Source organism: Salvelinus namaycush, chromosome 9 (genome assembly GCF_016432855.1).
Source record: "Salvelinus namaycush isolate Seneca chromosome 9, SaNama_1.0, whole genome shotgun sequence".
Lineage (NCBI taxonomy): Eukaryota > Metazoa > Chordata > Actinopteri > Salmoniformes > Salmonidae > Salvelinus > Salvelinus namaycush.
Window position 1 is genome coordinate 49049394 of NC_052315.1, and position 27567 is coordinate 49076960.

Here is a 27567-nt window from a genome sequence, read left to right on the forward strand (position 1 = left end):
GCATTGATCCTGTATTGCCGTTCCGCTGGCGACACCCCAGCTCTGCCTAGTGGCATAGGCTCAGGAAGCGGTGACTCGGCCATATTCGCAGCCCTCGGGGCAGGTCGGGAAGCCTCAGGTTCTCTCGGCAATGAGACCATCTGGAGCTTCCGGGATGACTTGGAGGCGAGGTGGGATCCTTGGGCGTGTGAGCGAAATCCAATTTCCTCTCCTTCCGTCGTTCCCGTAATCCCCCATCGATACAGATGGTCAAAGCAATGAGGGAATCGAGCTCCGTAGGCAACTCCTGGGATGCAAGCTCATCCTTGACCTCCTCAGAGACGCCATGCAGGAACATATCGAACTGTGCCTCTTCATTCCAGCATGCTCCGCTACCAACGTGTGGAAATCCAACGCATAATCAGCTACACTGTGAGAGTCGTGCCGAAGCTGTATTAGCTTCCGGGCTGCCTCTCGCCCAGAGAATGGGGCATCAAAAACCTCACTTCTCCCACAAACCCCTCCAGACCGGCTGTCGTTCCCACACGGCAGTAGCCCAGGTGAGAGCACTCCTGGAAATCAGCGTGATGAGGTAGGCTATCTTGGAGCGATCCGAGGGCAAGGAGGAGGGCTGAAGCTCGAAGACGAGGGCACACTGAACTAGGAACACCCGACAGGTGCTCGGCTCTCCATTGAAGCTTTCCGGAGGAGGTAAGCGAGGCTCCCGAGAAGGTGGAGTGACCGATGAGACGGCGTTGCTAGCAGCTGAGTCACTGAGGAGCTGTGGGGTTACCACCGTGGTAGGCAGCCTCATAGACAACCCGTGGAATTGCTCCAGAAAACTGTCCAACGCCCGGTCATGGCATTCAACCAATGTTTTGACCCCCTCCACAAGGCCACGAAGCAATTCCTTGTGCCTACCGATGGTGGCTCCCTGGTTGGAGATGGCGTTGTGCAGCTGGCACAGGTCTGCTGGGTCAGTTCGTACTATCAGAAATCAAGGTAAGACCCAAATGCAGACACGTCGAATTGACAATGGTTTAATATTCCAACAGGGGCAGGCAATAGACAGGTCAAGGCAGGCAGGGGTCAGTAAACCAGAGGTGGGGCAACGGTACCGGACGGCAGGCAGGGTCCGTGTAGGCAGAGGTCAACAATCCAGCAGTGGAGCAAAGGTACAGGTCGGCAGGCAGGCTCAGGGTCAGGTAGAGTTGTCAGGCAGGCGGGCTCAGAGTCAGGACATGCAAGGGTCAAAACCAGGAGGGCGAGAAAAAGAGAGAATGTAAAAAGCAGGAGCTGTGAACAAAAACGCTGGTTGTCCTGACATACAAGACGAACTGGCAACGGACCACACAGGTATAAATACACAGGGGATAATGGGGAAGATGGGTGACACCTGGAGGGGGAGGAGACGATCACAAGGACAGGTGAAACAGATCAGGGTGTGACAGTCAGATCAAATGCTAACTACACTTCAGGAAATCCTCATTGCACTCTGGATGTGTCATTAATGCCTTAGTTTCAAGGGGAATTCCAATATGACAAGTGGAGTTAGGTGATGTTATTTTCTTTAATTAAACTTCATTGTTTGGAATGCAGCAGATCTCAAAGATTTGCTCTTTCTAATTTTACCCACAATTCTCAGACATCTCTCCACCCCTTTTATTGTTCATAAGTCTGCAGTTTTGGATTTAACAAGAGGGAATGTTGAACACCAACATACAAATGGAATTGACCCAGTGTCTTGAGTACACAGAACTTGATTGGACTTTGCCCTGCTCACCCAATTGATTTTACCCAAAAGTTGAATGTGTGTCTTGTAAGCTATAGTGCCCCATTAAGGTTAATGCCCACCAGGTGTATTGTGTATCACTTAATCTCAGCATAAACGCTATCTCTCCCTGCAGTGAGACATTAACGTAGTTTACGATCCGTGTTTCCATTTCCTTAAAGACATAAACTTCTGTGGAAAACACAAATCAATGCTAACCCATCTGGCACAAATCCAAGGGGTGTGTTTCAAATGGCACCTTATTGAGTGAGTGGCACAATGTGAGTGGTGAGTGGCACAATGTTATCTGGCTTTGATAAGTGATTTCTTGTGCACGTGTTTTTCACAAGGCCTAATAAATGATACCAAAATATTGTTGTTTAGGAGGTCTGAAAGAGAACAAATTAAGACTTAAATCACATAGATGGGAGTGTAGATACTTTTCAGGGAGCAAGAGAGGAGAGATTCAGATTTCCTACCAAAGGACCGTGATCCATCTTGTGTCATAAATACTGACAGATTTAAAGACAACCGATGCATGATTGAGATTTCAGGTTGTAAAGCAGGTAGCACACACCATCAGATAGATTTAGGGATTCTAGTGACAAACATACCTGCCACCAAAATACTTGAAAATACAAAGGGATCAACAAGATTGCATTCAGTTCATATTTCTGGCCTGTATGACAAAGTGAAAAGTAATAATTCCTGTGTAAAAAAAATCCACTCCATATCATCCATTCTGTTTGCAACAAGGCTGTTAAGTAATACTCCCAAGACAACACAGCAAATAAATGCACTGTTTCGCCTAAATTAAAAACTACAGGGTAAGGTCACATTACAATACAACACAATACAAGACAGCACAGAGTGAAACTCTCTCTATTTTCAAATATTGTGGTTGCAGTATCATGTTATGGATATGCGTGTCACTGGCAGGGACTGGGGTGTTGGTTAGGATCAGGTAAAACATTGAGGAAAACCCAGCTCAGTCTTCTGAAAACCTAATCCTGGGATAGCGTTGTATTTTTCTGTTGGACAATAAAAAAATTATAGACTCACCAGAATGGCTTTCCAAATGGTGTTGAGTCTTCCTGAGCGCTCTAGTCTCAGTCCTGACTTAAATCTGCTTTAAAAAAGGTTTAAATATTGCTATCCATCAATGATCTCCTACCAAATTTACTGAGCCTGCGCAATTTTGACAGAAACGATGGATATATGTTGCCCTAAGAGTTGTGCAAAGTTGGTAAAATCTTAATGAAAATGATTCACAGCTGTAATGGCTGCCAAAGGTGCTTCCACCAAGTATTAACCAAGGGGGAGTGTCCAATTATGATAACTACATTTTAAAAACATTTTCTATAACCTTCTTTCACTTTGAAAATGTGGAGTAGGTTGTGTAGATCTGTAGGAAGAAAAAATAAAATGTAATTGTAAGGCAGCAAAATCTGCAAAAAGTTCAAGGGGGCGTAGACTTTCTATAGGCACTGTGTATATATATACATTTAATCAATAAGGCCCAAGGAGGTGTGGTATATGGCCAATATACCACGGCTAAGGGCTGTTCTTAGGGACAATGCAACGCGGAGTGCCTGGACACAGCCCTTAGCCGTGGTATATTGGCCATATATCACAACCACCTGAGGTGCCTTATTTCTATTATAAACTGTTTAACAACGGACTTAGAGCAGGACAAATAAATGTTTTGTCATACCCGTGGTATACGGTCTGATATACCACGGCTGTAAGTCGATCAGCATTCAGGGCTCGAACCACCCAGTATATAAATATACTGTATATACACTACCATTCAAAAGTTTGGGGTCACTTAGAAATGTCCTCGTTAACTTCTCTAGGATAGGGGGCAGCATTTTCACTTTGGATGAATAGCGTACCCAGAGTGAACTGCCTCCTACTCTGTCCCAGATGCTAATATATGCATATTATTATTACTATTGGATATAAAACACTCCGAAGTTTCTAAAACTGTTTGAATGATGTCTATGATTATAACTGAACTCATATGGCAAGCAAAAACCTGAGAAAAAATCCAAACAGGAAGTGAGAATTCTGAGGCTGGTCGATTTTCAACTCATCGCCTATTGAAATCCCAGTGGGATATGGATCTGCACTTCCTACGCCTTCCACTAGATGTCAACAGTCTGTAGAACATTGAATGAAGCTTCTACTGTGATGTGGGGCCGGATGGGAGGTGTTTGAGTCAGTGGTCTGGCAGAGTGCCAGTTCCTGGTCACGCGCATTCCACATGATATCGACTTGCGTTCCAGTACTTCTATAGACACAAAGGAATTCTCCGGTTGGAACGTTATTGAATAATTATGATAACAACATCCTAAAGATTGATTCTCTACTTAGTTTGACCAGTTTATTCGACCTGTAATATAACATTTTTAAGTTTTCGTCCGACGTTCACCTGGATCTGCGCGAGCGTTTGGATGTGTACTATACGTGCTAACAGTAGTAGCTACTTGGACATCAATAATGGACATTGTCGACCAAAACAACAATTTAATGTGGAACTAGGATTCCTGGGAGTGCATTCTGATGAAGATCATCAAAGGTAAGGGAATATTTATGATGTAATTTCGTATTTCTGTTGACTCCAACATGGCGGAGAAATGTTGTTTATATCTGAGCGCCGTCTCAGATTATTGTATGTTTGCTTTTTCCGTAAAGTTTTTTTGAAATCTGACACAGTTAAGAACAAGTGTATCTTTAATTCTATGTAAAACATGTATCTTCATCAAAGTTTATGATGAGTATTTCTGTTATTTGATGTGGCTCTCTGCAATTTCTCCGGATATTGTGAAGGCATTTCTGAACATGGTGCTAATGTAAACTTTTGGATATAAATATACACATTATCGAACAAAACATACATGTATTGTGTAACATGATGTCCTATGAGTGTCATCTGATGAAGATCATCAAAGGTTAGTGATTAATTTTATCTCTTTCTGCTTTTTGTGACTCCTATCTTTTGCTGACAAAATTGCTGTGTGTTTTTGTGACTTGGCTCTGACCTAACATAATCATATGTTGTGCTTTCGCTTTAAATAATTTTTGAAATCGGACACCATGGGTACATTAACAAGATGTTTATCTTTCATTTGATTTATTGGACTTGTTAATGTGTGAAAGTTCCATATTTCTAAAAAATATTTTTGAATTTCGCGCGCTGCCTTTTCAGCGGAATGCTGAAACGCTAATTCTGGTCAGCTTCATATCGGACAAAAACTTAAAAATGTGATATTACCGGTCGAAGAAACATTTCAAACTAAGTACTGAATCAATCATTAGGATGTTTTTAACATATAGCTTCAATAAAGTTCCAACCGGAATATTCCTTCTTGTCTGCGTGAGCCATGGAACGGCAGTGGCTTGCATGCGGAAGAGGGATGTTACGCGAGTGGCTGCTTGATGGACACCTGACTGATTCTGCTCTCATTCTCTCCCAGAACACCATAGAAATCTCATTGGAATTTCTATTTATTGCTGACATCTAGTGGAACCCCTAGGCAGTGCAACCCCAGCCATACGTCTTTTGGGACTCTGTTGAATACAGGCAATCTCAGATTTCTGACTTCCGGTTTGATTTCAACTCAGGATTTTGCCTGCCAATATGAGTTCTGTTAATCTCAGAGAAATAATTCAAACAGTTTTAGAAACTTTGGAGTGTTTTCTATCCAATATTAATAATAATATGGTTTGAATGATGTCTGGGGGTATAACAGAACTCATATGGCAGGCAAAAACCTGAGAAAAAAACCAAACAGGAAGTGAGAATTTTGAGACTGGTCAATGTTCAACTCATCGCCAATTCAATTCCCTGTAAGATTTGGATCTGTTTGCACTTCCTACGCCTTCCACTAGATGTCAACAGTCTGTAGAACGTGGAATGAAGCCTCTAGTGTGATGTGGGGCCGGATGGGAGGTGTTTCAGTCATTGGTCTAGCAGAAGGCCAGTTCCTGGTCATGCGCTTTCCTCATGATATCGCCTTGCGTTCCATAACTTCTACAGACATGAAGGAATGCTCCGGTTGGAAAGTTATTGGATATATATGATAACAACATCCTGAAGATTGATTCTCTACTTAGTTTGACCAGTTTATTCGACCTGTTATATAACTTTTTGAAGTTTTCGCATCTGCGCGAGCGTTTGGACATGTGCACTAAACATGCTAGCAAAAGTAGCTACTTAGACATAAGTAATGGACATTATCGAACAAAACAATGATTTATTGTGGAACTAGGATTTCTGGGAGTGCATTCTGATGAAGATGATCAAAGGTAAGGGAATATTTATGATGTAATTTCGTATTTCTGTTGACTCCAACATGGCGGAGGAATGTTGTTATTTTTGAGCGCCGTCTCAGATTATTGCATGGTGTGCTTTTTACGTAAAGTTTTTTTAAATCTGACACAGCGGTTGCATTAAGAACAAGTGTATCTTTAATTCTATGTAAAACATGTATCTTTCATCAAAGTTTATGATGAGTATTTCTGTTATTTGACGTGGCTCTCTGCAATTTCTCCGGATATTTTGGAGGCATTTCTGAACATGGCGCCAATGTAAACCGAGATTTGTGGATATAAATATGCACATTATCGAACAAAACATAAATGTATTGTGTAACATGATGTGCTATGAGTGTCATCTGATGAAGATCATCAAAGGTTAGTGATTAATTTTATCTCTTTCTGCTTTTTGTGACTACTATCTTTTGCGGGGAAAATTGCTGTGTTTTTCTGTGGCTATGTACTGAGCTAACATAATTGTTTGGTGTGCTTTCGCCGTAAATCCTTTTTAAAATCAGACATGTTGTCTGGATTCACAACATGTGTAAGTTTAATTTGGTGTCTTTCATGTGTGATTTCATGAAAGATAGATTTTTTTAGTAATATATTTGAATTGGCTTCTGGCTTTTGGCCAAGTGGGACGATACCGTCCCACATATCCCAGAGAAGTTAAACTGTTTGCAAACGGACAAAAGTCAGCCATCAAGTCAGCATCCATCAGTCAATAAGATATCATTCTGACACCAAACTGATACATACTGACACGAAACCCACTTTGTCCAACACGTTTAGAAGCCAACTATCACATATTTCAGAGCAGGCCCAAAATTCACAAAGCTGTTTAAACCATAATAAAAACTTAAAACACATCGTTACGTTCTAGCTGCGGATCCAATTCTGACATTATGTGTAGGCCAAGCTGAGGCGACCCCGAATCCCGAGTTTCGGCCCGATAGGTCATTCGGAGCCCGAGCAGCGACCTTAATTAGTGCTGAAAATTCACTTTTTCCTGGCGTTGCTATTGGACAGAAACTTTAGGGTCCATCTCTATGGGCCGAGGCAGTTTCAATGCATCTAGTCTTGTGACTCTGGGACTTATCTAAATGTTGTCATTTTCGTGATGATCAAAATGAATTGAAGTCATTGCAAATGGAGGAGGCTGTTTTTTTTTGGTGGTTGAAGATATCCCTCTAGTGGTGTGGGGGATGTGCTTTGGCAAAGTAGGTGGGGTTATATCCTGCCTGTTTGGCCCTGTCTGGGGTTATCATCGGATGGGGCCACAGTGTCTCCTGACCCCTCTTGTCTCAGCCTCCAGTATTTATGCTGCAGTAGTTTGTGTCGGGGGGCTAGGGTCAGTCTGTTATATCTGGAGTATTTCTCCTGTCTTATCCGGTGTCCTGTGTGAATTTAAGTATGCTCTCTCTAATTCTCTCTTTCTTTCTTTCTCTCTCGGAGGACCTGGGCCCTAGGACCATGCCTCAGGACTACCTGGCATGATGACTCCTTGCTGTCCCCAGTCCACCTGGCCGTGCTGCTGCTCCAGTTTCAACTGTTCTGCCTGCGGCTATGGAACCCTGACCTGCTCACCGGACGTGCTACCTGTCCCAGACCTGCTGTTTTCAACTCTCTAGAGACAGCAGGAGCGGTAGAGATACTCTTAATGATCGGCTATGAAAAGTCAACTGACATTTACTCCTGAGGTGCTGACTTGCTGCACCCTCGACAACTACTGTGATTGATATTATTTGACCATGCTGGTCATTTATGAACATTTGAACATCTTGGCCATGTTCTGTTATAATCTCCACCCGGCACAGCCAGAAGAGGACTGACCACCCCTCACAGCCTGGTTCCTCCCTAGGTTTTGGCCTTTCTAGGGAGTTTTTCCTAGCCACCGTGCTTCTACACCTGCATTGCTTGCTTTTTGGGGTTTTAGGCAGGGTTTCTGTACAGCACTTTGAGATATCAACTGATGTAAGAAGGGCTATATAAATACATTTGATTTGATTTGTTTCTCGGCCTGAGAACCTTCTAGAGCCACATAAGTCGATAGTGCACAGTGAGTTAAGCTCTAGAACATGTAAAGAAAGTTTCAGAGCTCAAGGTCTGACGGTTCTTTGATAGTTCGAACGCAGGTAGCTATTGCAGTCTCTGTGTGTCTGTAAGCCTCACACTGTGTCACTCCCCATTGACTGTATGTGTGTGAGTTCAGAAAATCACATAAATCATGTAGATCTCCAAACACACCGCAACTGGATCTATAACTTTTTTGAAAAGGAAAACACATTTCTTTAACCATCCCCGAACGGACAATGAATTATTTCTCTTAAAGTACGATAGATAAATGGCTGGATCTTTTTTCCTTACACCGTAGCGGTCATGTACTTTGACGTGAAGCGGTCAAATTAGCTGTCACGCCCTGACCACAGACAGCCTTTGTTTTTCTATGGTATAGTAGGTCAGGGCGTAACTGGGGGGTTTTGATCCATTTTAGAATAAGACCGTAATGTAACAAAATCTGGAAAACGTGAAGGGATCTGAATACTTTTCGAATGCACTGTATCTTTATTCTCAGTCATGTGCAATCCATAGACTAGGGCCTAATAAATGTATTTCAATTGACTGATTTCCTTATAAAAACAATAACTCAGTCAAATCTGAAATTGTTGCATGGAGCCCTCTGGCAGAGCTCCAGAGTTCCTCATGCGTTTTTTTGTACCATCATCTTTGAAATGCAAGAAAAAGGCCATAATGTATTATTCCAGCCTAGGCGCAATTTAGATTTTGGCCCCTAGATGGCAGCAGTGTATGTGCAACGTTATAGACTGATCCAATGAACCATTGCAATCATGTTCAAAATGTTGTATCAGGACTGCCCAAATGTGGTTAATTGGTTTATTAAATTCATAACTGTGCACTCTCAAACAATAGCATGGTATTATTTCACTGTAAAAGCTTCTGTACATTGAACAGTGCAGTTAGATTAACAAAAATTTAAGCTTTCTGCCAATATCAGATATGTTCTTGCTACTTACAACCTCATGCTAATCGCATTAGCCTACGTTAGCACAACTTTCCTGTGGGGGATCCACTGATCCTGTTTAAACTATTACCTTTTTTCCCTTTTTTGTCCTCCATACACTTTCATGAGATTTCTTCAGTATTCTAAAGGTCCAATTGTGATATCATCACTTCCAACTTTTCTATTCACTATAAACAATGTAACTTTTGACACAAATCCGCTACTTTGACCACCTTCACAACAACTTAGACAATAAGTTACAGCGTATGAAATCTTCCTCTACTTCTCAGAAAATAATTATCGGGAACCGATCCAACGTTACAGCTGTTTAAGTAACTACATCAAAAACATTTTCGCAAACTTTTTAACAACAAATTTTGACCACTTTCCCAACCAGTTAGAGGAAAATGTAAAGCATATGACATCTTCTCCTTCTTTTTTACTATTGATATCTGATGTCAGAACAAAAACAATAAAACATTTATCACTTTCCCAGCGATTTAGACAAAACATATAAAGGTGTGACATCTTGGTCTACTTAGCTGGTATTTAAATTTGGAATCAGAACAGAATTATTTACTACCAATCAAGAGGTACAACTGTTTTAGTAACGGCATGAATACGATGGGAGACAGAGTGCTGGTTTCAAGTGCAGGGCGCAGCAGGTGTTTATTAGCAAAGGACCACAGGAAGAGGCAGGTAGCTGGGTCCAGGGACAGGCAGAAGGTCATACACAGGGACTCCAAAACAGAAACAGTACAGGCAGGGAAAAGGCTAATAACGTAGTCTGGGAGATCAGGCAAGAGGTTGACGACAGGAAATCTGATAGGCAAAAGTACTGCGCTGTTATTTGTCTGTTTGTGGCCGGCCTTTTACCAGCTTTATCATTTGATTAAGAAATACATGTGTGGTTGAAGGGAGGTTTCTATAGCTAAAACAAACTTCTTCCACTGGAGGCACCGTCATATCTCTCCAAAAATGATAGCCTAACATTTTGTAATTTCTTATGAGTAATTATAACAGTTTGCATAGACTGTGGATTTATAGCAGGAGAGTGTATAAAAGCCGAAGTCGTTATATTTGTGATGAAAAACAGTTGAAGTCGACAAAACCGTCATCTGTCAGCAGGCAGCTGCCATCTTTGACCACCTTGGCCTAGGATGAGAATGGGCTTGGAGATACAGCGGAAGTTGGAAGTTTACATACACTTAGGTTGGAGTCATTAAAACTTGTTTTTCAACCACTCCACAAATTTCTTGTTAATAATCTATAGTTTTGACAATCGGATAGGACATCTACTTTGTGCAAGACAAGTAATTTTTCCAACAATTGTTTACAGACAGATTATTTCACTTAAAACTCACTGTATCACAATTCCAGTGGGTCAGAAGTTTACATACACTAAGTTGACTGTGCCTTTAAACAGCTTAGAAAATTCCAGAAAATTATGTCATGGCTTTAGAAGCTTCTGATAGGCTAATTGACATCATTTGAGTCAATTGGAGGTGTACCTGTGGATGTATTTCAAGGCCTACCTTCAGACTCAATGCCTCTTTGCTTGACATCATGGGAAAACCAAAGGAAACCAGCCAAGTCTGGTTCATCCTTGGGAGCAATTTCCAAACGCCTGAAGGTGCCACGTTCATCTGTACAAACAATAGTACGTAAGTATAAACACCATGGGACCACGCAGCCGTCATACCGCTCAGGAAGGAGACGTGTTCTGTCTCCTAGAGATGAACGTACTTTGGTGCGAAAAGTGCAAATCAATCCCAGAACAACAGCAAAGGACCTTGTGAAGATGCTGGAGGAAATAGGTACAAAATGATCTATATCCACAGTAAAACGAGTCCTATATCGACATAACCTGAAAAGCCGCGCAGCAAGGAAGAAGCCACTGCTCCACAACCACCATAAAAAGCCAAACTACGGTTTGCAACTGCACATGGGGACAAAGATCGTAATTTTTTATTCGAGAAATGTCCTCTGGTCTGATGAAACAAAAATAGAACTGTTTGGCCATAATGACCATTGTTATGTTTGGAGGAAAAAGAGGGAAGCTTGCAAGTCGAAGAACACCATCCCAACCGTGAAGCATGGGGGTGGCAGCATCATGTTGTGGGGGTGCTTTGCTGCAGGAGGGACTGGTGCACTTCACAAAATAGATGACATCATGAGGAAGGGAAAATTAGGTGGATATATTGAAGCAACATCTCAAGACATCAGTCAGGAAGTTAAAGCTTGGTCGCAAATGGGTCTTCCAAATGGACAATGAGCCCAAGTATACTTCCAAAGTTGTGGCAAAATGGCTTAAGAACAACAAAGTCAAGGTATTGGAGTGGCCATCACAAAGCTCTGACCTCAATCCTATATAAAAATATGGGCAGAACTGAAAAAGCATGTGCGAGCAAGGAGGCCTACAAACCTGATTCAGTTGCACCAGCTCTGTCAGGAGGAATGGGCCAGAATTCACCCAACTTATTGTGGGAAGCTTGTGCAAGACTACCCGCAACGTTTGACCCAAGTTAAACAATTTAAAGGCAATGCTACCAAATACTAATTGAGTGTATGTAAACTTCTGACCCACTGGGAGTGTGATGAAAGAAATAAAAGCTGAAATAAATCATTCTCTCTGCTATTATTCTGACATTTCACATTCTTAAAATAAAGTGGTGATCCTAACTGACCAAAGACAGGGAATTTTTACTAGGATTAAATGTCAGGAATTGTAAAAAACTGAGTTTAAATATATTTGGCTAAGGTGTATGTAAACTTCCGACTTCAACTGTATTTGCTTCCCACCCCAAAGAAAGAAGGTTGATGTAGTAGTCTATGAAAGTAATCAGACCAGATACTTTAATATATTTGACTATATTTCACCGATTCACATAAATAAAACTTTAACTTCTTCTACTACCGCAAAAATAGTTTCAAAACATTTGATAGTCTTCCATATTGGCATTACCAGAGAATTTAAAACCATTTTTGTAATAACATAGTATAGATTTTAAGAAATCTGGCTTAATTCATTTGATTAATATTTTGGTGTTTCTATTCCAAGAAAAACAAAAAACAAAACCCTCAGGGTTTCCGTTAGGATGGAATGGAAAATATGCCACTGTAGAACGTGACAGTTTGGAGTAGGCTACAGCAAAGGAGGATTTGAAGATTCTAAATTCATATCTAACGGGCATAACATTTTCCACACCCTAATTGTAGTGTAACCGAACTTTCAGTTGAGCGTACTTGCTCTTCGCCTTCTCTACTTCTCTACTGGAAGTGGATGCTGTTACTATGCAACCTCTTGCTAGATAGTTAGCATACCCAATTACTAGATAGACATTTTTCGACTTTGGGTGTGTTCTTAAATTCAATCTGGAGTGCCTGCGCTCATAAATTCAGAGCATTGTCAGATTGTCCGTTTGTAAATTTAGACCGTTTCGCTCTCTCAATGGTAAAACAGCCTTTCAAAATAATATTACTTCCTGGTTGGATTTTCCTCAGGTTTTCGACTGCCATATCAGTTCTGTTATAACTTCTTATGGCTGCAGCCCGGTGTCGGTACACTTATGACAACAGCCAGCTCAAGTGCAGGGCGCGAAATTCAAAAGATATTTTTTTTAAATATTTAACTTTCACACATTAACAAGTCCAATACAGCATATGAAAGGTACACATCTTGTGAATCCAGCCAACATGTCCGATTTGTAAAATGTTTTACAGCAAAAACACCACATATATTTATGTTAGCTCACCACCAAATACAAAAAAGGACAGACATTTTTCACAGCACAGGTAGCATGCACAAAGCCAACCTAACTAACCAAGAACCAACCAAACTAACCAACAAACAACTTCATCAGATGACAGTCTTATAACATGTTATTCAATAAATCTATGTTTTGTTCGAAAAATGTGCATATTTCAGGTATAAATCATAGTTTACATTGCAGCTATAATCAGAAATTGCACCGAAAGCAGACAGAATAATTACAGACACCAACGCCAAATACCTAAATACTCATCATAAAACATTTCTGAAAAATACATAGTGTACAGCAAATGAAAGACAGGCATCTTGTGATTCCAGCCAATATTTCCGATTTATTAAGTGTTTTACAGCGAAAACACAATATAGCGTTATATTAGCTTACCACAATAGCCAGAAACACAAGCCATTTCCCAGTAGCAAAAGTTAGCGATCGTAACAAACCAGTAAAAGATATATAATTTTTGACTAACCTTGATATTCTTCATCAGATGACAGTCCTATAACATCAGGTTATACATACACTTATGTTTTGTTCGAAAATGTGCATATTTAGAGCTGAAATCAGTGGTTATACATTGTGCTAACGTAGCTACTTTTTCCCACAACGTCCGGATTTTTTTCGGACACTTTTTCTGACACACATATTCTGACCAAATAGCTATTCATAAACATAACTAAAAAATACATGTTGTATAGGAAATGATAGATACACTAGTTATTAATGCAATCGCCGTGTTAGAATTCTAAAAATAACTTCATTACCACATAAGGCTTACGTTATGTCGACTGAGTGCCCAAAACCTGGGCGCAAAACTAATAGTACACAGTTCGACAGATATATGAAATAACATCATAAAATGGATCCTACTTTTGCTGATCTTCCATCAGAATGTTGTACAAGGTGTCCTTTGTCAAGAACAATCGTTGTTTGGATTTAGAATGTCCTCTTTCCCTCTTGAATTAGCAAGCGCACTAGCCAAGTGGCGCGAAGCTCTCCTTTCTGAACAAAGGCACACAACGCAAAACGCCTAACGTCCCGAATAAATTTCAAAAATCTAATAAAACTATATTGAAAAAACATACTTTACGATGATATTGTCACATGTATCAAATAAAATCAAAGCCGGAGATAGTAGTCGCCTATAACGAAAGCTATTCAGAAAGCAAATCCAGGTCCAACCTCGCGCCTTCCTGAAAACAGGAAATGGGTGACACGTCATTCCAAGAGGACGTATTCCATCTCAGACCAAGATAAACACTCCATTTCTTCTCTCACTGCATCTTGACAACCAGGGGAAGGTGTATGACGTGCATGTATACTAATAGGTATCATGCCCATTTATAGGCAGGACCTAGAAGAGAGCATCGATTTCAGATTTTCCACTTCCTGTTCAGGAAGTTTGTGCCAAATGAGTTCTGTTTTACTCACAGATATAATTCAAACGGTTTTAGAAACTAGAGAGTGTTTTCTATCCAATAGTAGTAATAATATGCATATTGTACGAGCAAGAATTGAGTACGAGGCCGTTTGAAATGGGCACCTTTTATCTGGCTACTCAATACTGCCCCTGCAGCCCAAACAGGATAATCACAGACATTATTCTAACAGTTTTGGAAACTTTAGAGTGTTTTATATGCATATCCTAGCTTATGGGCCTGAGTAGCAGGCAGTTTAATTTGGGCACGCTTTTCATCCGGAGGTGAAAATATTGCCCCCTACTCAAGAGAGGTTAAATTGTTTCCAGCAGCCCAGTTACAGTTACCAACGCTCTGGTTAACACGAAAACTGCCTAACCAGCTCTGTTAGGGCAAGTAAAATGGTCAGAGTGGTCTCATTTGTGTCTGGAAGTAGCTAGCAAGCTAGCCAACGTTAGCTTGGTTGCTTGACTGCCATTGTAAGGCCAGAATGCTCAAATCAACCCTACTCCTCGCCCGAACGTCCAGTGCGCTAACTGAGGAAGGATTGACCCAACACAAGCAGTCATATTTTCTAACTCTCGGCTGACATAAAATACAATATGAATTAGCTAAAAGCAATTACTATGTATAATTAATCACATCAAGGGTGAGCTCACCATTGATCTAAATAATTAGGTAAAACACTTTCTAGAAATCGAAAGTAATCCGACGATTCGTTTCAGCCCGCAGCCATGCATTTTTTTCCTCACAGAAACCGAAGATAATAAAAGAAGTATGCATGTTGAAGGGGTGTGTCATCTACCGTGGTTCACATTCCACCATTCATTTCCGGAAGTCTTCAAAAAATGAGTGAACTCTTCACCTAATTTTGTTATAAAATCTTTGGTCACACAGACGATTACGTGAAACCCAGAATGCATTGCATGTCAACAAACATGGCTACACAGCTGGAATTAGCTTAGCACATCATAATCAGTACAACCTTCAAAAAAGTATTTTACACACATAATATGTACCCATTACAAAAATCGGAATGCATGGTTGTCACCTAGAATTGAAAACGTGAATAAAACAGTAAATACACAAATAATTACCACACAAAACATTTTCTGGTAGTGATTTATTGAATCAAGTGGCGCGTGCCGGCAGTCAACCACGTACCCTCTCACTCCCACTCTGAGCCATTCAGTGTTGTTTACAACTCACAAATGTGGAAATTCTGGAGATTTTTTAAAATTCTGACAATGAGTCTGAGTATGAAAGTCAGGAATCAGATTCTGACAGTGACAGTGAAGAGCTGCCCCCCAACCTTGTAGCCATTGAGAACCCTGAATCTGAGGGTTCTCAATGGCCTTGTCCACTGACGAAGTACCAGGTCCCTTTGAAAATGCTGGTGATGATGGAGGCAGACCGACAGTGGATGATGCAGAGAGGGGAGGTGGAGTTCCAGGAGAACGGTCAACAGCTGGCAGTAAAGTGGCATGACAAACGAGACGTCCATGTCCTCTCCACTGTCCATACAGCAACCATGTCGGCCACAGGGAAGGTGGACCAGCTGACGGGAGAGAGAAAGATAAAACCAGATTGTGTGCTTGACTATAACCTCAAAATGGGGGCAGTGGATAAAACAGCTTTGTGGAATGCACTCGGTATAAGAAGATATTTTCCATCTGATCGACACTGCTGTCCTCAACGGCCACATAGTTCACCGCCAACTAACAGGTGAGATGATTACTGAACAAGGTATTTCTGTAATTGGATGTACAGTTCACATACAGTTCCATTATGCAATTACAGTGACAATATCTCACCCACCTACCCACTGCCTCATCCTCTCCCTTCCCTCATCCTCCCCTCTCCCCCATAGGTAAAGTAATTACCTACCAAAAGTACAGAGAGAACCTAATGAGAGTGCTGCTAGAGGAGCACCACACCCCTCGGCGCCCATCCACTAGGGGCTGTGCTGCTGCAGACAATCCCCTACGCCTCACTGCACGGCATTTTCCCTGCAAAGTCCCTCAAACTGCTGCTCAAGGTAGTCGCACACGGAGACACTGCAAAGTCTGCCTGTCTGGCACCAGGAGAAGGAAGCAGAGGAGGTTGACAAAGTACATGTTTTCAGCTTGTGATACACCTCTATGTATTTCACCATGCTTTGAGGAGTATCACATGCTCAAGCACTATTGAGCACATCTGCAGCAATAAGTGACTGATTGACCTGACAGGTGACTTGACAGGTGACCTCCTATGATACTATGCCTTTAGAGGTGGGGGGGTGGAAATGCAGTTGTTGTTCATGCATGAATATTAAATATGGGTTATGCATATTCAGTTTTTTGTCCTCTAGTAAAACAAGTTGTTGTTGAACCAACTACCAATACTGCAATAAAATAGACGACTATTACATATTGGCCTATGTGTTTTCATCCAGTAAAACTGTTAAGGAGTGTAAGTTAACTTTTGAGCTCCACAAGGGGGCAAGGCAGGGCAGAACAGAGCTATGCTGAATAGACCAAATAAACAAACCATGGTCATATTTTTTATTTATTTAACAACAAATTCTTATGTACAATGATGGCCTACACCGGCCAAAACCAGACAACGCTGGGCCAATTGTGCGCTGCCCTATGGGACTCCCAATCACAGCCAGTTGTGATACAGCCTGGATTCGAACCAGGGTGTCTGTAGTGATGCCTCTAGCACTAAGATGCAGTGCCATAGACCGCTGCGCCACTTGGGAGTCATAAGGCCAGGGTAGCTTCAAAATACAACACAAGCTAATACTTCTCTGACGCAACTAGCATTGTTTTACAGAGCTGATAGAAGAATGTAGCTAGCTGCATAAGCATGATTGAATATAGCACCATAAAGGTTATAAATTGAGTAACGTCCCCTCGCGTGTCCGCGGTTATAAGGAATATACACAAATATACGGCCCAGTACATCACCGCGGCTAAGCTGTCTGCCATCCAGGACCTCTACACCAGGCGGTGTCAGAGGAAGGCCCTAAAAGTTGTCAAAGACCCCAGCTACCCCAGTCATAGACTGTTGTCTCTACTACCGCATGGCAAGCGGCACCAGAGTGCCAAGTCTAGGACAAAAAGGCTTCTCAACAGTTTTTACCCCCAAGCCATAAGACTCCTAAACAGGTTATCAAATGGCTACCCAGACTTTTTATATTGTGTGCCCCCCCCCCCCCCCCACCCAAACCCCTCTTTTTACGCTGCTGCTACTCTCTGTTCATCATATATGCATAGTCTCTTTAACCATATCTACATGTACATACTACCTCAATCAGCCTGACTAACCGGTGTCTGTATGTAGCCTCGCTACTGTATATAGCCTGTCTTTTTACTGTTGTTTTATTTCTTTACCTACCTATTGTTCACCTCATCCTTTTTTGCACTATTGGTTAGAGCCTGTAAGTAAGCATTTCACTGTAAGGTCTACACCCGTTGTATTCGGCGCACGTGACAAATAAACTTTGATTTGATTTGAGAAGTGTTTGATTATATTTTCGATGACATTTGCATTTATGTCAGACTGATTCGAGGGAAAATAGAGTGCTGACTACCAGGCAGTTAGCAAGTTTGGTATGCTACTAATGACCATCAGCAGCATCAGAGCTTGGAGAAGCCTTATTACCGTGACTAAATGTTCTCATGGAATTTGACTTCCTTCATGACGCATGTCCACCGGTGTGGCGGTAATATGGTCACTGCAACAGCCCTAGTTGTATAAAACAAAGTTATCAGCAATTGGATAATCTCTATCCAATCAGAGTATCAAAACCAATTATTAATTTTCAAAATTCCGCTTTACCCACGCTCTGGCCCAACCCATTGGTTTCTAGGAACAATCAAGCAGTCTAGAATGGATTTCCATAGAAATTGTCAGGGAAGTACTCAGAACTAATCTCCGTGGGCGTGGTGTAGCGTTTGGCTTGACCAAAGCGTTTGGGTTTCAGGAAACTAGACGTATTTCGTGCGTCACTACTTCACAGGACAGGCATCGGAACGTCAACCTTAAAAAATAAAAACGCGTTTTTGGCTGTAAATGCCTTCTGGAACATGTGAACTTTCATGTGCCTTAATAACAAACTTGTATGCCATCTGTAAATACGAATATGATAGTTAAATAATGATTCTAGTTGGTTTAGACACGGAAAAAGACAGGAACATTCCCGCTAGCTATGGTTGGCTGAGATAATGGATGGGCTGGACTTGCCGAGAGATGAGTTTGGATTGGGTCTGCCTGTAGCCCGCTTCTGTTTATAACATAAACTGTTTATTATGTGTAGGTAATCTGTTCTAATGCAGCTTAAAAAATAAAACAGATATCACGAAGAACTGTGATAATGTTGCTAATGTTCTCCACTCCCTGGAGGACCCGAGTTTTGAAATCAGTGGAATGCCCGGTGGAAGCAAAGTATGATAGCTAAGGAGATTCAGGCATTTGATTGCAAAAATGCGGAGAGAGTTCAAAAAAGAGAACAAACAAAGGCTGTTGTTTAAAAAACCTGTCTCCGAATTAGATTTTCAAACTAAGGGCAATCATGGCATCCGTGACAGAGAGAGAGAGAAGCGTTCATCCATGTATACGGGTAAGAGAGTCTAGCTGGCTACATTTCAAATAGTATATGTTTCAAATTTTATCAGAAAATCATTTTCATTGCAAGTTAAAGCATACAGTCATGGCCAAAAGTTTTGAGAATGACACAAATATTAATTGTCACAAAGTCGGCTGCCACAGTTTGTATGATGACAATTTGCATATACTCCAGAATGTTATGAAGAGTGATCAGATGAATTGCAATTAATTGCAAAGTCCCTCTTTGCCATGCAAATGAACTGAATCCCCCCCAAAACATTTCCACTGCATTTCAGGCCTGCCACAAAAGGACCAGCTGACATCATGTCAGTGATTCTCTCGTTAACACAGGTGTGAGTATTGACGAGGACAAGGCTGGAGATCACTCTGTCATGCTGATTGAGTTCGAATAACCGACTGGAAGCTTCAAAAGGAGGGTGGTGCTTGGAATCATTGTTCTTCCTCTGTCAACCATGGTTACCTGCAAGGAAACATGTGCCGTCATCATTGCTTTGCACAAAAAGGGCTTCCCAGGCAAGGATATTGCTGCCAGTAAGATTGCACCTAAATCAACCATTTATTGGATCATCAACAACTTCAAGGAGAGCGGTTCAATTGTTGTGAAGAAGGCTTCAGGGCGGCCAAGAAAGTCCAGCAAGCTCCAGGATCGTCTCCTAAAGTTGATTCAGCTGCGGGATCGGGGCACCACCAGTACAGAGCTTGCTCAGGAATGGCAGCAGGCAGGTGTGAGTGCATCTACACGCACAGTGAGGCGAAGACTTTTGGAGGATGGCCTGGTGTCAAGAAGGACAGCAAAGAAGCCACTTCTCTCCAGGAAAAACATCAGGGACAGACTGATTTTCTGCAAAAGGTACAGGGATTGGACTGCTGAGGACTGGGGTAAAGTCATTTTCTCTGATGAATCCCCTTTCCGATTGTTTGGGGCATCCGGAAAAAAGCTTGTCCGGAGAAGACAAGGTGAGCGCTACCATCAGTCCTGTGTCATGCCAACAGTAAAGTATCCTGAGACCATTCATGTGTGGGGTTGCTTCTCAGCCAAGGGAGTGGGCTCACTCACAATTTTGCCTCAGAACACAGCCATGAATAAAGAATGGGGACCAACACATCCTCCGAGTGCAACTTCTCCCAACCATCCAGGAACAGTTTGGTGACGAACAATGCCTTTTCCAGCATGATGGAGCACCTTACCAAAAGGCAAAAGTGATAACTAAGTGGCTCGGGGAACAAAACATCGATATTTTGGGTCCATGGCCAGGAAACTCCCCAGACCTTAATCCCATTGAGAACTTGTGGTCAATCCTCAAGAGGCGGGTGGACAAACAAAAACACACAAATTCTGACAAACTCCAAGCATTGATTATGCAAGAATGGGCTGCCATCAGTCAGGATGTGGCCCAGAAGTTAATTGACAGCATGCCAGGGCGGATTGCAGAGGTCTTGAAATTTGAAGGGTCAACTCTGAAAATATTGACTCTAGGCATCAACTTCATGTAATTGTCAATAAAAGCCTTTGACACTTATGAAATACTTGTAATTATACTTCAGTATTCCATAGTAACATCTGACAAAAATATCTAAAGACACTGAAGCAGCAAACTTTGTGGAAATTAATATTTGTGTCATTCTCAAAACTTTTGGCCACGACTGTACTGTTAGCTAGCTAGCTAATGTTACGTGTATGAGCTGTGTAGTAATATTATTCATATCTCAGAGCCATTTGCATTGCTAGTTATAGCCTAATGTTAGCTACCTAGCTAACATTGAACCAAGTTGGTTAGCTTTACCTACCTATAGATTCATGCAGGGTAGTAACATTATGAGGTGGGATAATTGTTTAGCTAGCTACATGTCTAAACAAAAGACTCCACTATGCAATTAACAGTTTTAGTGTGCCGTTTCCATCTTCTGTATCCTGTGCATCTGTCAAATAAACTTTGATTATATTTGATATAGTATGTGTTCACCAGAGATGGTAATGTGAAGAACATGACCTGCACCAAAGTTAGATTAGGATACAGGCCAAGGACTAGATAAAGTGTATTTTTACTACTACTTTCACCACTTTTAGTCTTGAAATCTTTGGTTGTTTACTACACTACCTTACACTGTTTAGCACATGGACCCACATGTGAATCCTTAAAGAGATGGGTGGGGCTAAACCTTGAGTGTGTGAACAATGCTGAATGGGTGTAGACAAATAAAAGCTCTCCAGTAGGTGTACCAAAACATTCACAGGCCATTTTTTTTAATCAAAAGTGGGGTTACAAGTTTATCAACTTTCAAAGCAGAATTACTTTCCCATTGTTCCTCAACTGCACTGTATGATACACAGTACCATTTTGTAGCTCTGAGTCTCTACTTTTATCCAATCTAAAAAACACAATTTCAAATGTTGCTACATAGGACCGAATCCAGGTGGTGGGTCACATATGAAATATTTGTCTTCTGCTATTTAAGCCCTGTTTATACCTGGTGCTAACATGGGTCCTTTTTCCTGATCTTTTCTACATTCTGACTGTGCCCACATTTCCAAAAAATATGTCTACACATGGTATTAAAGTGTGTCTGTTATCCATCCAATGTGTCTGCATTGTGACCAGATTTCCTGTTCCCTTCATTTATGCAAATTATTATATTAAATTGTCTCTCTGTCCAAGACGAAGACGGAAAAACTCTTAAACAAACTACAAAACAATAAACGACGTGAACAGACCTGTACTTGAGAACATAAAACAAGGACGCACGAACAGGAAAGAACACACGAACGAAAACAGTCCCGTGTGGCACAAACACTGACACAGGAACAATCACCCACAAACAAACAGTGAGAACAGCCTACCTTAATATGGTTCTCAATCAGAGGAAACGTAAAACACCTGCCCCTGATTGAGAACCATATCAGGCTAATTGAAAATGAACCCAACATAGAAACACATAACATAGAATGCCCACCCAGCTCACGTCCTGACCAACTAAACACATACTAAACAAAGGAAATAAGGTCAGGAACGTGACAACAGTCAGAATATGGAGAAGTTCATGACAAAGGATGCAAGTTAGAACCAGGTATAAACTGGGCTTTAAATCTGAAATCAGAACAGAAATATCTCCGATCAAAAGTTACAGCTGTTTATCATTTAATGCGCTGAAAAGTAGCTAGTCAAGGCCAGCTAACAGCTCTCTAATGTCCGTTGCTATGGATACTCATTTGCAGAACCATCATTTATTTTCTCTCGTCTCAACACAGTGTAATTTTTGACAGGCCACAACAACCAGAAACAGGGTGTTAACAAAGCTTGAATGAATGAAGGAAAATGTCACGGCTACTTTTGCATCTGACTAACATTATACTGCATAACGCCAACAAGGCAAGGTGAGTCCTATATAATAAAATGCACTTTTCTATTGGTAGGGTCCCTCTCCGGTTTGTTGCATTTGGTTGCTGGTGAATATACAGTACATAGTAAATACACCCCAGTGACAAATGGCTTGCACTGAAAGGAACACAACTTCACACAGCTAAGATTCCAATTGATTTATACATTTCTATTATGATGAATCAATAGGCAAGGACATTTGCTAGCAAGCTATCAATGTGCATAATATCTAACAAGTGAAGCGAAAGTAGGTAAATAAAATAAAACGCTGACGCGCATTCTGACTGAGTGACGGCCCGCTGCAAATTTTGAGGACAGGACACACAGACAGTCACACACACCTCCACTTGCTGCTCCTAATCTGCAGCTTTTTTGGAATATAAACCTGCAAGGAGATAGGTTTTTGCCAACATCGACACTTAATTTTTTTTAGCCGGGTTGCCACACCCCTAATAACAACACAGTAGACATATCTGATACGTAGGCTGAAGAGGAAAACTTATTTCAGTTTAATTTGTTGCATGTGAAAACTATCCACTATCCAAAGTAAAAAGGTTGATATAGTAGTATATCAAAGTAATTAGACCAATTATCTTACTAAATTTAACTTTGAAAGAAGGTTCACACTGAGCACATGTGACAGACGTGACAGAGTCTGGAGACGCCGTGGAGAACGTTCTGCTGCCTGCAACATCCTCCAGCATGACCGGTTTGGCGGTGGGTCAGTCATGGTGTGGGGTGGCATTTCTTTGTGGGGCCGCACAGCCCTCCATGTGCTCGCCAGAGGTAGCCTGACTGCCATTAGGTACCGAGATGAGATCCTCAGACCCCTTGTGAGACCATATGCTGACACATGCACATTTGTGGCCTGCTGGAGGTCATTTTGCAGGGCTCTGGCAGTGCTCCTCCTTGCACAAAGGCGGAGGTAGCGGTCCTGCTGCTGGGTTGTTGCCCTCCTACGGCCTCCTCCACGTCTCCTGATGTACTGGCCTGTCTCCTGGTAGCGCCTCCATGCTCTGGACACTACGCTGACAGACACAGCAAACCTTCTTGCCACAGCTCGCATTGATGTGCCATCCTGGATGAGCTGCACTACCTGAGCCACTTGTGTGGGTTGTAGACTCCGTCTCATGCTACCACTAGAGTGAAAGCACCGCCAGCATTCAAAAGTGACCAAAACATCAGCCAGGAAGCATAGGAACTGAGAAGTGGTCTGTGGTCACCACCTGCAGAACCACTCCTTTATTGGGGGTGTCTTGCTAATTGCCTATAATTTCCACCTTTTGTCTATTCCATTTGCACAACAGCATGTGAAATTTATTGTCAATCAGTGTTGCTTCCTAAGTGGACAGTTTGATTTCACAGAAGTGTGATTGACTTGGAGTTACATTGTGTTGTTTAAGTGTTCCCTTTATTTTTTGGAGCAGTGTATAAATTGTAACTCAGTAAAATCGTTGAAATTGTTCCAAATATATTTTTGTTCAGTATTTGTTTGGATGGATGGTTGACATGACGGAAAGGTAGGCTGATATTTTCTTATCTAAAATGTAGGTGAAACTTTGCTTCAGTACACATTTCTCGAGCTTGCTCATAGGACTCGAGCTTGGAAGAACTCGCTCCTGGTAAAAGCCTTATAGCCTATTCAAAAAGGAAAATACATCAGCGACATAATTTAAGAGATGGAAGTTGCGAGCATAGTGTTTTTGATAAGTTTGAAAATGATCTTAATGTTATTTTGTGGTTACGATGACATCTTTAGAGCAGAGCATTTTCTGTTTGGTTTCCAGAGCATTGAAAGAGAATTCTATTGAGGTATTTAGTGAAAATTGTTTGCGAGCTATTGAAGTTTGAAGGTCTGAATGTCAGGCAAATATTGAATCTCAAACCAACTTTACCACAGTAAATGAAATAGGCTACTACCGAGGTTTGATGATGCTTCTGATATTATAGTAAAAGTGTGTTGAGTCGGTGCTGTGTTCGAGCGGCGTTCGGCGGTCGACGTCACCGGCCTTCTAGCCATCACCGATCCACTTTTCATTTTCCATTTGTTTTGTCTTTGTTTTTTACACACCTGGTTTCAATTCCCCCATTACATGTTCATTATTTAACCCTCTGGTTTCCCCCATGTTTGTGTGAATGTTTGTTTTATTGTAAGGCTGTATCTGACGGCTGGTATTATTGTTACCAGGTTTTGTTATTACACCCGTTTATTTTAGTGGTACCGGTATTTTTCCAGCGCCATAGTATTGTGTTTATACTGGTGTTTTCTTGAATTAAATACCTTGTCCACTCATCTCAGCTCTCCTGCGCCTGACTCCTTTCACCAGTTACCCACAGCCTTGACATTGGCAGAGATCTAAGATTGTGAATCTGTGACACAAATTTATCACATAAAATGTATATGCAATATCTCACAATCTAATGGACTTCACGAATTTAGTATTTTCGCTGTGACAGAACTTTTAAATTTTTCGTAGATTTACGTTCCTCCACAAAGTTCTATCTAGCGCTGCAGTGAGTGGGGGGCTGTATAACCCTGTGACATAGCTCTCTCTTTAGCTCTACTATGCTGTTCCAGCGTGAGAGGTGCGCACTTTGACAGACAGTTCAATAACGAGTCAGAGGGGTTTACAGTGGTTCGCCCTTTAAAAGTTGCAGCATACTGCGGAGCAGCTTGCATGGTGCCACAGAATTCTATGGCACGTTATTGAAGTCTGAACAACTGGTACCATTTAATGCTAGTTAGTGCTAGTTCGACCACCAGAGGGCATCTTTGAGAAGCATTTGATAGCCTTCGATAGTGGCTGTACTAGAGAATTTAAAACCTTTTTTTGTAAGTATATAGAACTGATTTAATACATTTTGCTTAATATTGTGGTGTTTCTATTCCAATACAAACAAAAAAAACTCTGGGTTTCCGTTAGGATGGAACAGAAAATATGGCGCTGTACAACATGATGGTTGGGAGTAGGCTACAGGCTATTTAGCTAAAGAATCCCTGTGTCGTGCGGGCACGCAGGAGACCGGGGTTCAATTACCCGACAGGGAGGAAGGAGTAGGCTGTCCTTGTAAATAAGAAATTGTTCTTAACTGATTCCATATGTGTTATTTCATAGTCGTGATGTCTTCACTATTATTCTACAATATAGAAAATAGTAAAAATAAAGAAAAAGCCTGGAATGAGTAGGTGTGTCCAAATTTTTGACTGGTACTTGCTTAATTAATTTGATTAATATTATGGTGTTTCTATTTGAAGAAAAAATGAAAAACCCTCTGGGTTTCTGCTAGGATGGAACGGAAAATATGGTGCTGTACAATGTGACGGTCAGGAGTACAGCACTGGGCTATTTAGCTAAAGAATCCCTGTGTTGTTCGAGCACGTGGGAGACTGGGGGTCAATTCCCCGATCGGGGGAAGGAGTAGGCTGGCCTTGTAAATAAGAATTTGTTTTTAACCGACTTGCCTGGTTAAATAAATGTTACACTAAGAGCATAATATTTCTACACCCTCATTTTCTAATTCTTGTCTAACCAATATCCAAACAGAGATACTGTGAAAATAAAAATCTCATTGATTTATCAAGATCAGTCCCCATGCTTGTCTCAGAGCAGCGTAAAACGGTGCTGAAATAGTTGTAGGCTACTGCTTCAAATCCTATTGCTTCTAGCTTCAATATGCTCTTTAAATAAATATGACCTACAGCACATTACTCAACACTAGTGAGACTCAAGTCGCATATGGTAGGCCTACAGTGAATCGAAAAACTATGACGTGACTCTCCGCCAATAATTACATATAGAGGATTGGAGGATATTTCTGTAATTTAGTGATGTTTATTCCCATAGTAATTCATTATGGATCCATAACTAAATAAACATTGGCATTTTGAAAGAGTATTTTTATCATAATTTTATAAACGAAAGCATAAAGATGCCATTATTAGTTACATTGTTTTAGTTTCAACGTGCAGACTGGCACTAAGAACAGAACTGCGGGAACGTTTCCCTAGTCAGCGCCATTATTAGGGCGATCCCCCTTAAAGTGTTGCCAGTTTGGCGGGGGGGGGGGGTCCACCCCCCCGCCCCTTCCTCCTCCTCCCTTCCCCATGGGCTAGGTCGGTCTTCTGTGCGTATGCTCTGCGGCAAATCGCGTGCCCCCTGCCCTCGTGCCTTGAACCTTGTGCGCTTTCAGTGGATACAGCTGGAGAACTGCAAGGCAATCCCATTGTGCGCCACTCGGGATCCATGACCAATATGACCAATATATATTGTCCCGCTAATAACAGGTTAATAATATATCTGCGAGAATATCCAACGGGCTTTTATATAATTCTGAATTAATAATAATAATCGCTTTGTTTAAAAAATTATATTTTGGAGATGATTTTGTTTTCAAATAACATAAAATGAGTGAGGAAAAAGGCGATTCTTGAACATAAATAAAGCCAGTTTGTTCTTTAGAATTATTGATTTCTGTTATTAGAGGGAGATAAACTAAAAACATACAGTAAGTAATAATACTGAAGTTGTGTACAATTATCAGTTTCTATTTAGGTTTATGTCGCCCATTCATTGTCAGTTAGAGACACAGTAGGACCCAAAAGCATAATCAGTGCTCTAACTCCCCAATGCATTTGAAACGTAGATTGGCCCAAAATAGCTACGTAGATTGGCTCACCAAGTTTGTGAATTAAACACATCTGAAGTCATTGAATGTCTAATATTAATAGTAGTATACTGACTAGCTAGCATTGTTGGTAGTTATTTTCAAACCGTACAGACCTGAACTCTGGTTCTGAACTCTGTTGCCCCTGATCAGTGGCACTGTGGTACTTATAGGTTCTGCTGTACAGATGATTGGCTGTGGGGAACATTCTGAATGTATTTCATTTAAATGTTATTGTATTTATGTAGATATTTTAGTGCTAGTGTAATTACAAAGTAAAACATTTAAATATGCAGTGGTCACAAAATAGAAGTTAAGAGAACAACGGCCCATGCCATGTTGTCATGGTAATACTAAAGGCTACGGACCAGATGAAGTACATCATAGTCAGACTAGCAATTTATTGATTAGAAGTTTTAAACTTGACTGGACTCATAGGTCTTTCTCCATACTGCATGTCAACTAATGCAACGTTTGTGAATCATTTGAAAAAGGAGTGAATGCTGGGGTCAAAAGTTGCAACATTCTTTTTAAAAGTTTCAGTTATGAAGTGTGTGTGTGTGTGGAAATTACAACATGATGTTATTCACATTACTTTCAAATAGAATGGATATTTATATTAGTACTTTCA